Consider the following 13,602-nt stretch of genomic DNA (forward strand, 5'->3'; position numbering starts at 1 on the left):
AATGCTGTGGCTGGATTGGGTCCGGGAGTGTGGGAAGGGTAGGGGTAGTAGCCGGAGAGGCAGATCACAGGGAGAGGTGTCAAGCGTGCAAGCTGGCCGCCGGCTGTGCCACCAGGGCTGATCTTACTATAGCATGGCACCGGCGTTGGCAAGCGGGCGCAGGGGGCTGGATGCGGTTACATCCGCCCCGTCTCCTATCCCCCCCCCCCCATTCTCCGCCTCCCTCCCATAGAAGCCCTGGCACCCACCAGGCTTTTCTGTTTTGTTGTCTGGGGCATAAAAGAATGGGACGGCCGCGTTTGCACCTGGCGAGAGGCCCCGGGAGAAAGATAAGGAGCTGGTGGATAATACACACACACACACAGAGAGAGAGAGAGAGAGAGAGACAGACAGAGAGAGAGACAGACAGACAGACAGACAGACAGACAGACAGACAGACAGAGGAAGTAATACATGCTTCTATTTCTCAGATCCCAAATAGCGGAGTCTGATCGATCCCGGTATCCCAAAAGGAAGCTTGCGTCCTGTACAGAGCCATATATTTAAAGTACATTTGAAGCACATTTTCACCCTTGGCCCAAAGAACCCTGAGAACTGAGTTATTTAAGGGTTCTGGGAAGTGTAGATCTGTGAAGGGTACAGTTCCCAGCACTCAGCGTGGGGTGTGTGTGTGAATTTAAAAGCGCTTTAAAAGCATGATGTGGACGTAGATATGATTCACCCGGTTGTGTTTGGAGAGGGAGGGGAGATAACACTTTAGAATCTCACGCACAGTTCGGTTTTCTTCCATGATCTCTCTCTCAAAACAAACACACACACGGAGAGGGAGAGAGAGAGAGAGAGAGAGAGAGAGAGAGAGAGAGAGAGAGAGAGAGAGAGAGAGAGAGTGTCCGGCGAGCCTCTGTCCAGCGCGCCCAGAAAATTAAGCGCCTTTACGCACCCCCTCTATGAACTTGAATGCTGCTGAATAAGAAGAGATGGGCGTGAGGGGGGGGGGGCTTCAGCTGCTGCCAGGGGGTCATGTCTAGAAATGCCCCTCATCTCCCCCTCAATTTTGGGACCGCTTGCTGGCCTGTTTCCAAGTGGTTGTCAAACCTAGGCGCACAGCAGCGCTCTGGTGGAAAAGGCGGGTTCTGCTCTGCCGCGTATAGTGGGGATAGGGGATACAGGCAAGTGTGATTTTATGGAGAGGGTCGAACTGGTGAGATTTCTTTTAGGGGATAAGCACGCTCTGAAACCCGCTTTGGGGCGCCCCCAGTTGGGCCTTTCCTTTGTGTCTACTTTTGCGCCCTGGAGCACAAGAGCGGAAACAGATGATGGTTCCATTGTATTGGGGACCCGGGCGGACAATTACGCACTGCCAGTAATCAAGGATAGACCCAAGCCAGGAATATTTGAGAGAAACCTTCCGTTCTTAACATTTCTGCGGTCCTGGCGGTTTCTATTCCAATAAGGGAACGAAAAGGAGAAATTGAGATTAATGAATGGATTGTGAGTGTGAGGCGGGATACAGAAATTACAAATGTCTTTAATTCCTCCGCCTTGTATTGACCCGCACGTTAAAGTGTGTGTGTGTGTGCATTTGTACGTGTGGTGCTGCATCAATCCCGACAACGTAGGGGTAACAGTTTCATGTACTGGCCTCAGCAACAATAACTTGCACCTCAGCAAAAGGACGGGAATAGTTGTAAATATTAATTCAATATCATTTGCCACTTTCTGGTGTCTGTGAGAACATTATTTTCTCCTTACCCTATTCTGAAATATTTTCTCACAAATCAGGCTACCATGAGATGCAGCCAGTTGGTTGGTTTAAATACACACAAGCACACTCCACTTCTGGTGAACTTTTTTTAAAAAACAACAAAACACGATTGTTTCAATTAACTCTCTGAAGATATGGGAAATTATTTTCCCGCTGAGGTTTCTTAAAATGCACAATATTTCTTCGATTAGGATCAGGGGGCAAACTCCTCAGGAAAAAAATGATGGAATAAAAAAGAGGAATGAAAATGCATTGAAAGTTATTTGATAGTTATTTAAATTAAAGGGCTTTCTGCGCCTTCCTTGGGTATATATTTTTTCCCTTCCGGTTTTGCCTAAATTGTATTACTGAAGGAAACTGTCCATGGATGTTTATCTCATTTTAGAAAGTTTTCTTTTTAGGTCATTTTCTTCCTTATTTTTTAAAAAGTTTATTTGATTGAATGTATATATATATATATATATATATATATATATATATATATATTCGTCCTATCTTCTGCCACAGGCCTGTTTCTTTGTAGTCAGAAGCGTACGTATGTGCGGAATGCTGTGATTATTTAATTTTGAGATCAAGCTAAAATAATAATAGGAATCAAGAGCTCTTTAGATTTCAGGAGGCGATTCCGCTCGAAATCCGACAGCAAACCCGGCTCGCTTTAATTAAAACTGATGTTTTCCCTGGAATAAAACCTCTCTCCCCGCCTCCCGCCGCTCCTCCCAATGCAAACAATTCCGGATTTAGACCCAATTATCTCGTAAAATTACGAAGAAAAAGTCCAGAATTAGAAGATCCGTGATGGTGAGTTTGCCAGACACGGAGGAGATTGTGCAGAGAACGAACAGCGGCTGGAGAAATCGCTGGAACGGCTACGAGGAGGAATATGCCACCTCCTGCCTCGCAGCCCAATTCCACAGAGTGTGGGGAGTCCTAACCCACTCTCCGGAGAAACCTTTGCTCTTAGAAATACCTATTAGTCACCGTAGCAATTTTCACCTTTTTTTTTTTTAAGTCTTCCAGTGACTACCAAAAGATCAGAGGTGCAGGGAGGAGGTGTGTATTGAGCGTGGGATGGCAGTGAGGGGAGGGAGACACCCGCCGCACCTAGAAACGGGCACTCAAAAAAAGCTCTAAAATTCATCTTCTTGATCCGGACTTGGGCTTCAAAGGAGAGGATGCGCAGACGGGGAAAGAAGACGGCGCAGAACCCTTAAGATTTACTGAAGAGTTGATGCGAAATTTAAGTGCAAAGCTGTTTGCGTGTATTAGGATCCCAAGCTGCTACTACCACTACCACTACTATCACTACTACTACTACTACTACTACTACTACTACTACTGGGGTTAAAGGACTGTTGGAGAACAGAAGCCCCAATGCTCAAGCCTTTACTTGAAAGTTAGTGTGATGGTGGCGATGATAATTCTTATTTATTATCGCCCTCATTGAATTTAGTGCCAGCACTCACTTTTTCAACCTTGCCTTGGAATGGAGTAAGCACCATCGAAAACCGCGCGCGCGCGTGTTCAAGGAAGATGTCAGAAGTGTTACTCGGAAGGAAGCCCCGGTTTCATTCGGAGACACCTACGCTAAGAGGCAGTGTGTTGCGGAAAGGGTCAAGCAGAGCTTCGGCTCCTGTTTACTCGGAGAAGCCACTCTCTGAGATCAATAGGAGGTTGTTTCCAGATAAACAGCTGGGGGTGCCCCTTGGGTTGCTGAGGTTAACATCCCCTGGGGTTTCCTTCTAGAAAGAGACAGCGGAACTTAAAGAAAGACAATTGCGATCCGATCCTGGGCACGTTTGAAGTCAAGGCTCCTGTAGGAAATAAAACTATGGAAGACAGGTCAGTGCGGTGAGGGGTTTTCGACTTGGCCCTATTCTCTAGTTTTATTCTGCAAGAGCAGGAGAAGAAGGGAAATTCCTAAGTCCCCGAATCTTAATGGAAGCCATTTCATTTCTTCCTCGAAATTTAAGCGCGCGGTGGTGGGGTATTTCTGCGCAGGACCTAGATCACAACCAAGACGCGTCTCACGGCCGCATATGAATGCTGGATAAATTACCTCGCTTACTCTACCAGCGTGTAGATTACAAACCCTTATTCCTGTTTCCCCTACATCCTTAAAAATAAATAAAACAAATCCAGGAACTCTGTAAAAGTCGTCATAGATTTAGAGGTAAGAGGCTAAAGGAAAAGACGGGGGCGGGGGAGGTACAGGGCCTGCCCATGAGGCAAGGAGAGGTGACCGCCTCAGGTGGCAGGATCCACAGAGGCAAGCAGATCTGGCACCCAAGGAATATCACCTTCTTCTTTGGCGATCACTCGTAGCTGAGTAAGATTGTCTCCCATAAACACGGTTCGCAGTGGCAGCGACGGCTGCACCGCTCGCTCCACGCAGCCTCTCGGAGAATAGGAGGTGCTGCCTTTCACCTCCCACCCCTAGTGAGGAAATGGCGGGGGCTACCCTCTGGAGTCTCCTAAGCTGCCTGCACCCATCTGATGTGATTCAAAGCGAGCCCCCTTTCCCTCGCAACGATCTCTGTGGATAAGGTTTATTTGATCTGCACTCACCCCTTGTTCCCAGTTTAAATTTTCATACCCCTTGTTCTTGCTGCAGATCTTTCCTTGCCCTGGAGAGGAGTGGCACCATTTTGTAGTTCGCTTCAGGTGCCAAAACGTCTTAGGCTAGCCCTGGGGAGGTGAATGGCTTACTGTATATCTGATCCCTTCTATAACATTCAGCACACAACTTTAGACCTGAAATCGTTTTCAATTCCTTGCTGCAGCCCGTGCCTACACTCCGCGTTTAGATCAAAGCACTTCTGAATTAGGACCCAGAGATTTACTTCCCAGTGAACGTTCCTCAAGGCCAGGCCAGCCTCATGAAATCCTCATTACAATGTAACCACCGATCTCAACACCAACGATAGAAGCCAATTGCAGTCTACCCCCAAAAAAACCATCCAGTTTTGCAGGAATTTCTGCCATATTGCCTGGCTGGAGCCTCCTCCCTCCACTTTGCAGTCTACCAATTCATGGTCTGGGGTTTAGGATCCCCATTCCTCAACAACTTCAACCCTAAAAAAAGGTCAACAGCTTCAATCCTAAAAAAACTCAACAACTCTGGGGTAAAATCATAAAAAAGCTCATCAAGTTCAGTCCTAGAAAAGGTCAACAACTTTGGTCGGTCCTTTGGTCTGCCCTCAAGGCCCTTCACTTCATCATATCTGGCCCTCTTTGAAAAAAAGTTTGGACACCACTGCCCTATGGTCATGGATAACTGGAAATGTGCTCCATCAAGGTCTGGAGGGCCACAGGTTCCCAATCCCTGATTTCCACTTTCCCCAAAGGAAAGAGAGAATGTTCCGAAGGAAACTTTCAAAGCCTTTAACAATTCCACTCGTTTCTCCTTCCCACTCATTCACACACACCTCCGCTTTTCTCTCTGCCCGATACCTGGATCCAATACTTTGACCCCTAGGAATAAAGTTCTCATAAGACTTCTGTGAAAGAGAGCATGGAATTGCAGCCTCAGTGAGCTCACCCAAAAGTAAATCTCTCCTGAGTTCATTGGAATTCCTTAGGCTGCAACCTACTTCCCTGGACTAAGTGCCACGAAACTCAGTGGGACTTACTTCGAGTAGACAGGCATGCATAGGTTCACAGCAGCCTTAATGTGCATGGCAACTACCACCATGACTTAGTGCGGGAACACAGGCGATTCAGTTCTCCATTCAGTACATTACCCTGTACTATCACAGATGTTCAGTATTCATACACATTTTTTGTAGATTCAGTACATTTAAAGCATCCCCAAAGAATCCTGGGGGAGGTAGTTTCTTAAGGGTATGGGGAACAGTAACTCTATGGGGAGGGGCGAACTACAGTTCCCACGATTATTTGGTGCAGTGCTTTAAATGTAGCCTAAAATGCAATTTTGCACCTCTCCTTTTTTCTTTTTCTTTTGCCATGGCTAAATGATCACAGCGAGGCAGCTAGTAGATTTTAGGAGGTTCATTCAGGCCACGGAGAGGAGCAATTCTCTAATTAGGGCTTATTGTTAACATATTTCACACACCAAAGTTTTTTTGGGGAGGGGGATTTCTGGTGTCAGAGGTGGACAAGAAGACATTTAATTTTATTTATCTACCCCATCTCTTCCAACCAAAAATTGCCAAGGGATTAAAAAACAACAACCGAAAATGAATAGAGTAATTTCTAAATCTGACAACCCATCACCTGCATTGCCTGCTATGGAGCTCAGGATTTTATAGGGAGAGAGATATAAAGATGCTGAATTTAGCAAAAGATTAACACCAAAGGCTTCTGATTCATCAACAGAATGAACAGTTATGTGTTTTATTTATCTGTTTCTTTCTTTTAAGTACCCCTTCCAAAAGCAACTTTCTAAACTAAATGGGTTTTGCGCCTGGAAGATGGCAGAGAAATCCAGTTGTGCAACATGGCTGGATTTGAAAATCACACTTTGGATTATGCCCAAATGTGAACAGGCTCCCTAACATGCAGCCCAGCAAGGAAAGGAAAGAGAAAAGAAAAGAAACGGAAAGGAAAGGAAAAGAAAGGAAAGGAAAGGAAAGGAAAGAACCCCCTTCCCTTGGAACTTTAACTCTCAGAGTCCAATTGATGAATATTTTCTTGTTTGGGCATGGGAGTTTTAAATTCCATACAAGATGGTTCCATTCAAAACTGGAGAGAAGATGGTTTACTCCTTCCCCATTCCCTAATTTATTACAATTTTACTTTCTGTTACACTCTGGAGCTGTCTTTATCAGTTGCTTGATTTGGGGAGAGGCTGTACCTTTTTCTAAATATAAAAATCTCCCATTTGTCACTATCTCCTTTAATCCGCAGCCAGCTCATTCCTATGTACCTATTCAAACGCAGTTTTCACTAACTGGGTCGTACTTTGCAGCCTTTCATGGTTGAAAGGGCTGCAGCTCAGTGAGACAGTTTGCTGTCTTGCATGCATAAGATCCCTGGTTCATTCCCAGTACCTCCAGGTAGGGATGGGAGAGACCTCTGAGTCTGAAACCCCATAGAACCAGCGGCAGTCAGTGTAGACAATACTACGTGGACCCGACTCCACTATAAGGCAGCTTTCTGTGTTCCCCTGTGCAAAGGTGGTGAGAGGAAGATTTGCCATAGTATTTGGCAACAGTCCTTCTATGCTTTAGCCCAGAACAGAGGAACTTGCAGCCCCCTAGATGCTGTTGGACTCTTACCAGCCCCAGCTAGCACGGCCAATGACCAGGGATGATGGGATTTGTAGTCCAGCAGGGCCATAGCTTCCCTGCCCTACTCTTTGTAGTTGCTAGCCTAGGCTGTCTGTGGAGATAAGCAGTGACTGTAGGCCAACCTCAGCCGGTGAAGACTGCTTCAGAATCTTCCCTCACACCCGAATAGATAACGGAGCCTCCCAGGGTCTGGCTATGCAGCTTTCCTTACTTAACGACCCCGCAGCCTAAAGCTGGCCTGCGTCCTAACAGTGGTTGACAAAAGGCTCGAGCTTCTGTGCCTTCTCCAACTATCGACAGCATTCGCGTTACCAAGCCTTGTGTGCACTCTGCCCTCTTCTGGCCAATGCGCCTCAATGCAGCGTTCCTGAGCTCCAATTTCTTACCCCAAAGCAAGCTCGTCGCTGCCAGACTCTCGAAGCTCGGTTCAAGCTAAAGAGAGGAGGAGATCTGGCTGAGCGGGGGGATCGTTCTCTGTCTGTACCTAGTGGCTAGAGCGCGGAACCAGCAAGGTTGGAATCTCTCTCATGATGAGCTTTTGTTAGTCCCTCTCAACCTAACCTACCTCACGGGGCTCTAAGGAGGATAAAATGGGTAGGAGAAGACGTGGACTTCAGCCTGAGCTCCTTGGAAGAAAGGCAGGGCTTTGTTTAAAAATGTAATAAATAAAATAACCCAATATCTCAAATTCAGATGCTGCAACTGGAGTTCTTAGTAGATAGGAACGGAGTGTGTGTGTAGGAGATAGGCAGATTAGCAACAACAACAACAAACACTGCAGATATATTTTTTTAAATAATCATCTCAGTAATCCTTGCAGCAGCACAGTATTATTAATAGTGAAGATGGGAGCTTGAGGACTAGCGGCTTACATAAGGGTCACCAAATCCCGAGCCAGAGTTATAATCACATGACCACCCACTTTTAACAGCTCAGCCTCTTAACCGCTGGACTCCCCCGCCCCCCCCAACACCCAAGTCTTGCAAGCAAAAGTAGGGCCGCTTCCCCCTCCCATTCCTCACCTTGCGAGATCCCTTTTCGAAGGAGTGCAGCACCCCAGCCCCGCCGCTCTCTAAGTCCCTGGAACCTCTTGCCACCTAGAGGGGCAGAGGAAGCTGGCAGCTGACCCTTGGTCCATCTAGCTCTCCAGGGTTTAAGGTTTCAGTCTTTCCCAGCCCCACCAGGAGATTCCACTCGAGACCGCACCTGGACCTACGTGCAGAGCACGTGCTCTGCCGCTAAGTTCCTATCCTTCCCTCGAACGCACATCCCGATGCGTTCAACAATTGGGATTCTTGAAGTATATGCAAGAACCAATTAATCAATTTGAGCCGTGCAATGTGGACTAAGCTCGTTTATGTGGCTTCTCCAGGATTAGAGGCCCTGAAGATTTAAGCTTCATTAGGTTCATATTAGATCCGGCCCTGAGCAGACGCACGTTCAGATATCTCTGGGGACTTCAAAAGCTGCCTTACTTCGGGCACAGAAGAAGCTTCCTTACATCTAGTCAAAGCGTTGGTCCAACTAGCTCAGTATTTGTCTACACTGACTGGCAGAAGCTCTCCAGGGTTTATGACATGGGCAAAGCCAAGGGGGGCGGAAATAGAAGAATAGAAAATGCTTAACTAACTGACCAATCACGTCGGTTCTGCACCCCCTAACAAAGTCCTATCCCTCCACCACCACCCCCCAAAAAAACAAAAATATTGGCTACGCCAATGGTTTCTGACCAGGTTTCCCCCAGCCATACCAAGAGATGACTGGCTCCAGCCTGTGACCCTCAGCACGCAAGGCGGGTCCTCTTCCACTGTGCTATTGGCCGGACTGGAACTGTTAATCTTGCACACTTTGGTATAAAAGTAACATTGATTGGACTACGTTATGTGAAAACTTGAAACCACTGTGCTACTTACAATGTGCTGTAATCATTACAACTACTCTGATAAATACATAGCAATGAAAAATGATGGTGGTAAACTACTTAAGACAGTATCCCAGCCAAAATGAAGCTGTCAAGGCGGGTGTTCAAAGCTTTACCGCTGTCCGCGTTTACCTGTGAGCAAGTCCCCTTGAACGCAGTAGGGGGTTAACTTCTGAGTAGACTTGTCTGGGTTTGTACCGATATCTTTCCCCCCTGAAATGAGTTTGCCTCCCTTCGGCTGGGATCGGGTCTCGCTTTTACCTTTTAAATCTTCCTGGAGCTTTTCTGGAGTGGGGATCCAGCACGCTGCTTAGTCGGTGGCAGACTGAGATAATCAAGAAATGCATTCGTCTTTAACAGCAGTAGGCAGCCTAAGGCCCGTGGGCCGGATGCGGCCCAATCGCCTTCTCAACCCGGCCCACAGACGATCTGGGAATCAGCATGTTTTTACATGAGTAGAATGTGTGCTTTTATTTAAAATGCATCTCTGAGTTATATGTGGGGCATAGGAATTCGTTCATCCCCCCCCCCAAATATATAGTCCGGCCCGCCACATGGTCTGAGAGACGGTGGACCCCACGGCTGAAAAAGGTTGCTGACCCCTGGTCTTTAGGATCCAGCAGGGCTCTTGGTTGGAGACCGCATTCCGTCTTCCAAGTCCTTTGTTTCCCCCACAATCGCTTGTCTAAAACAAGATAATATGCATTGTGTTATACAGCCCCAACATCTCTTATATCAGCTCTGGCGGGGCGTATATAATATAACATATCCCTGTGGAATTACATTTATGTGCATCGCTGACATCTTTTCGGAATCAGTTGGAGACCCGTTTGTTCCTCAAGGCTTTGGGGAGTTAACTGTTGTCGAACTCAATAATTAGCACTTTTTGGTCTGCTATTGGATGTAAATTGGTGCCGCTTAACAATTCTTTCTCTAGATAATGTCGTTTTAAATGTTTCTACCAGTGCTTTAAGTGGGTTGCATTTTATCTCTCTTAGTTTTGTTAACCGCCCTAGGCTCCTTCGGGAGGAAAGGCGGTGCAGAAATGAAGTGACGCTACTGCTTACTACTACTAAAAATAATGGGATTGTATCCATAAAAATTAATAAAAGAATAATTAAAAAATTCTACTTGGAGTAGACCCATTTAAATTAATGGCCTTAAGTTAGTCATGCCTATTATTTCCAGTGGGTTCGCTCTGAGTAGGGCTAGCACTGGGAACAATCTGATGATGACAAGACATGATATGATATGATGATATGATATGATATGATATATGATATGATATGATGCAGATCTAACAGGCCTATATCTCTCATTATTTTCAAGGAAGAGCAAAACACAAGAACCAAAAATTTTTCGAGATCCATGGCAGCTAAAAGTGTTATAACTCTGACTACTATATTTCCTCTGTGTGTATCATATCTGGAAGGCTTAGAGAAGTGTGTGGTCATTTTTCCTTGTACTGTTATACCCCACAGTGAGTGGCTGTTATTGTTTATCCTTTAAGGTGTGAGTGGGTTATTGGTCTTTTAAGGGGGCGTGCAATGCGACTGAAATATTTAAAGCGTGAAGGGCACCTTAAAACAAAGATGACATGACAGACACACAGCCCCCTTTTCTAGTCCGTGTTAAAGGAGCGATGCCACCCTGGTCGGATTTGGACTTGTAACCTCCTAGCGGCAGAGATCTGCCCTTATAAAAACAAGACAAAAATCAACACCACCAGCAGCCATGTAAAAGTAGGCAACTTTCAGTGGCAGGTTGTTATATCTAACAGCGCAGTCCTCACCAAGCTTACTCAGAGGCACTCTGATCGGATGGCCACGGTAAACTGATTAAACCTATTCGGTTCATCCATTTGAAAGGCTCAATCGGTTAAAAATGTTGCTGTGTTCGTAAAACAACACGACAGTAAATCAGATCAAATGCTTAATTCCCAGCCCAGTTCAGTTTGTGACAGCGGTAAAGTAAACAAGTTATAAACGATATTGCAACAAATTCCAATCAAATATTGCAAGTCTAGCGTGTTACTATCATCCCAGCCATTATACGCCTAAGTAAATTTCAAAGGAAAATACAGTCCTCCCAAATAAACGTACACAGGATCATACAGTCCAACGAGAAACGACTTTTTGTCTGCTTAGAAATCAGAAGGAGAGGCATTCAGACAAACGGTTTCTGTTTCCGCGAAGGCGCGCTGAGACGGGTTTGAAATGGCTTTGCCAAACACATGTAATAGGAGTCAACTCATGGGGGCCGTGGGGCTTCGGTCCCCACAATAAAATATTTGAGGGGTCCGGGCCCCCACAAAGTAGATGGGCATTCCCATGGTGTGTGTGCACTGTGTCATGTGATCGATTATGCGGGGCGGGGCTTACCTCACCCCCCCATATTTTATTCCAGTTAGCACCCCTGCAAACTCGTATCAAAGGGGAGCGTGTGTTTGCCCCTCAATCAGGAAATTAGAGAGGCTCCTCAAGGATGTGCGGAGCGTTTTCATCCGACTCCTCACAATACTGGCAAAGCCTTCTCGGAAAGCTGTAATGTCCAAAGACCACGTAGGAAGAAGTTGCCACCTAGCTCGGTGCTGTCGACACTGACTGGCAGCGGCTAGGGAATATTCTCAGCCCAACCTGGCGATGTCCCTGGGGACTGAACCTGGGAGTTTTTGCGTGCAGGCAAAATGTTCTGCGGCTGAGCTACGGTTCTGTGCGCTTCCTGGCAATACTTTCCTAGTATATTAAGAGAGGCACCCGCATAGCAAGGCTAGCTTGATGCAAGCACGGACTTTTATATAATAAAATAAAATAAAATAAAATAAAATGGTTGGGGAGGGGGGGGGCACAACTTTGAGGAGGAGGGACGTCCGAGGGGATGGCAGGTTGAAAAATGCTTTGGGTCAGTTGGTTAATTTAGGCAGGATATAAAGGCATTTTAAAACCCCGTTTCCTAATGGGGAAAATTTCAGCACCTGCTTATCTAGCTCTTGAAATCAAGCGGGGAGTAGGGGGGCTGTTAGAAAGCCCGGATGTTTGCGGGGATCGCGGTCAGATAAGCCTGTACCTTCTGGGCTCCATCCACCCGCCCTGCAGAGCTCCAAAACAATCATTCGAAAATGAATTGAAGCAAGAGTGATATCTAAACATCCCCGCTGAAATGGACTGGGCTTCAAAAATGCGTGCCCCCTGAACATATTCTTTAACCATTTGTACTCCAAATATTGCTAAAAGTGGATTGCAGAATATAGGCTGCATTCAGCTTAAAAGAAGACAGTGCTAAATATATGTGTCTTTAAAAGTTTGGCGCGTAAGTTTTCTTCCCCATTGAAATAGGCTGGAGGTAGAGCGCGCTTAATTGGTTCGATCGGGCCCTTGGGAGACGAATAATATTATATAAAATGTCAGATTTAAAGCTCAATCACCCATATCCTAACATAACCTTCAAAGAATATGTATATTTGCAGACACAGAATGGGAATGATGGAGGTTAGTGATCAAGCAAAATTCAGCTTATTTGATGTCCCCGTTTATTTCAAGGGGTGATTAATCAACAGGACTTTTCGGGTGCGATCTGAAACCTAGAGAGGAAGGTTTACTGGAGATAGCGAAAGTTACTCCTGAGTAACTAGGCATAAGATTGCGCTCTATGAAACACCTTTATTGGGTTGGATTGAGTACAATCGTTTTCAAGTTTGTTTCGAAAAGGTTATACATACAGCTTATTTTGAACGGTACATAGCCCTTCACACCTTCCCGATAAAACTTCTAACACCGGGTAACGGTCCGAAAAGAAGAGGTATTAATCTAATGATTTCTTTAAACAAAATTTACAAAAATGTTCCCGCTGTAACCCAACACATTTTCTTCAAAATATAAAACCAAACTACAAAATCAATTGAACAAATTTCATTCCTCGGCTTTGAATTTTCACTTTAAAAACTGCAAAAACAGCAACAGGAACCAGGAAGGAAACACGAGAGTTTCTCCTTTGAACGCGTGGAATCCCTTAGTGTTTCAGATGTCTCAAAAACATTTTAAGAGGCTTATATTTAAGGCTTGAATGAGTGCAGCTAAATATTTCCAAGACATCTGAAATAACGCAGTAAATTCGCATGAGAAATCAACCCCTTTCTTTGAAGAAAGTTTGAAAAACCCGATACACCCAGAAATCAATAAACCCTTTTCCTAATTTTTCAGCCTGTTTACTCTGACGCGACTTCCAACTGAATCACTATGGAATTTGCTTCCTTGTAAGTATGTTAAAGATTGCACCACCAGCATCTCAACCGTTATTATTACATCTGATCTGAAACATCTGATCTGAAACACTCCGACCTCGAATCTCTCTAATTTTGAAGGGAAAGTCCTATTATATTCAAGGCAGCTTTAATTCAGAGTAAACGGGCTGACCTGCTTTTACAATTATTTGAAACGCAAACTTTGTAAGATTAGTTATCCTAAAAAGCAAACGAGAGAAACCCCATATAACTAAAAGAAAAATAAAGTTCTGGTGGGTGGGTGGGACTGAAGCTGCCATCGTATACACACTTACCTGGGAGTAAATCCCATTGAATTCAGTGGGATTTGCTTCCGTGCACGCATGCACAGGGTCACGAGCGTAGATGAAATTGGTCGCAGTGGGACTTACTTCTGAGTAAGTGT

The 13,602-nt window shown here is 45.4% G+C and overlaps 1 protein-coding gene and 1 long non-coding RNA gene across 8 annotated transcripts in view; both read left to right on the plus strand.

Moving 5' to 3' along the window:
- LOC309361577 overlaps positions 1-13,602 on the plus strand; it is a 351,746-nt gene that overhangs the window by 240,812 nt on the left and 97,332 nt on the right. The gene's annotated exons all lie outside the window — the stretch shown is intronic.
- Positions 1-13,602, plus strand: part of LOC309361531 (uncharacterized protein) — a 38,217-nt gene that overhangs the window by 694 nt on the left and 23,921 nt on the right. Inside the window, exon 1 of one of the 7 annotated variants that reach the window (XR_014164477.1) lies at positions 3,243-3,607. The exons of the other annotated variants lie outside the window; for them this stretch is intronic. The gene's annotated coding sequence lies outside the window, so the exon portion shown is untranslated. Of the gene's footprint in view, positions 1-3,242; positions 3,608-13,602 lie in introns of those variants that run through there. 7 annotated transcript variants of the gene reach the window in all.

The sequence above is a fragment of the Podarcis melisellensis genome, assembly GCF_964234715.1.
Source record: "Podarcis melisellensis genome assembly, chromosome: Z".
Classification (NCBI taxonomy): domain Eukaryota; kingdom Metazoa; phylum Chordata; class Lepidosauria; order Squamata; family Lacertidae; genus Podarcis; species Podarcis melisellensis.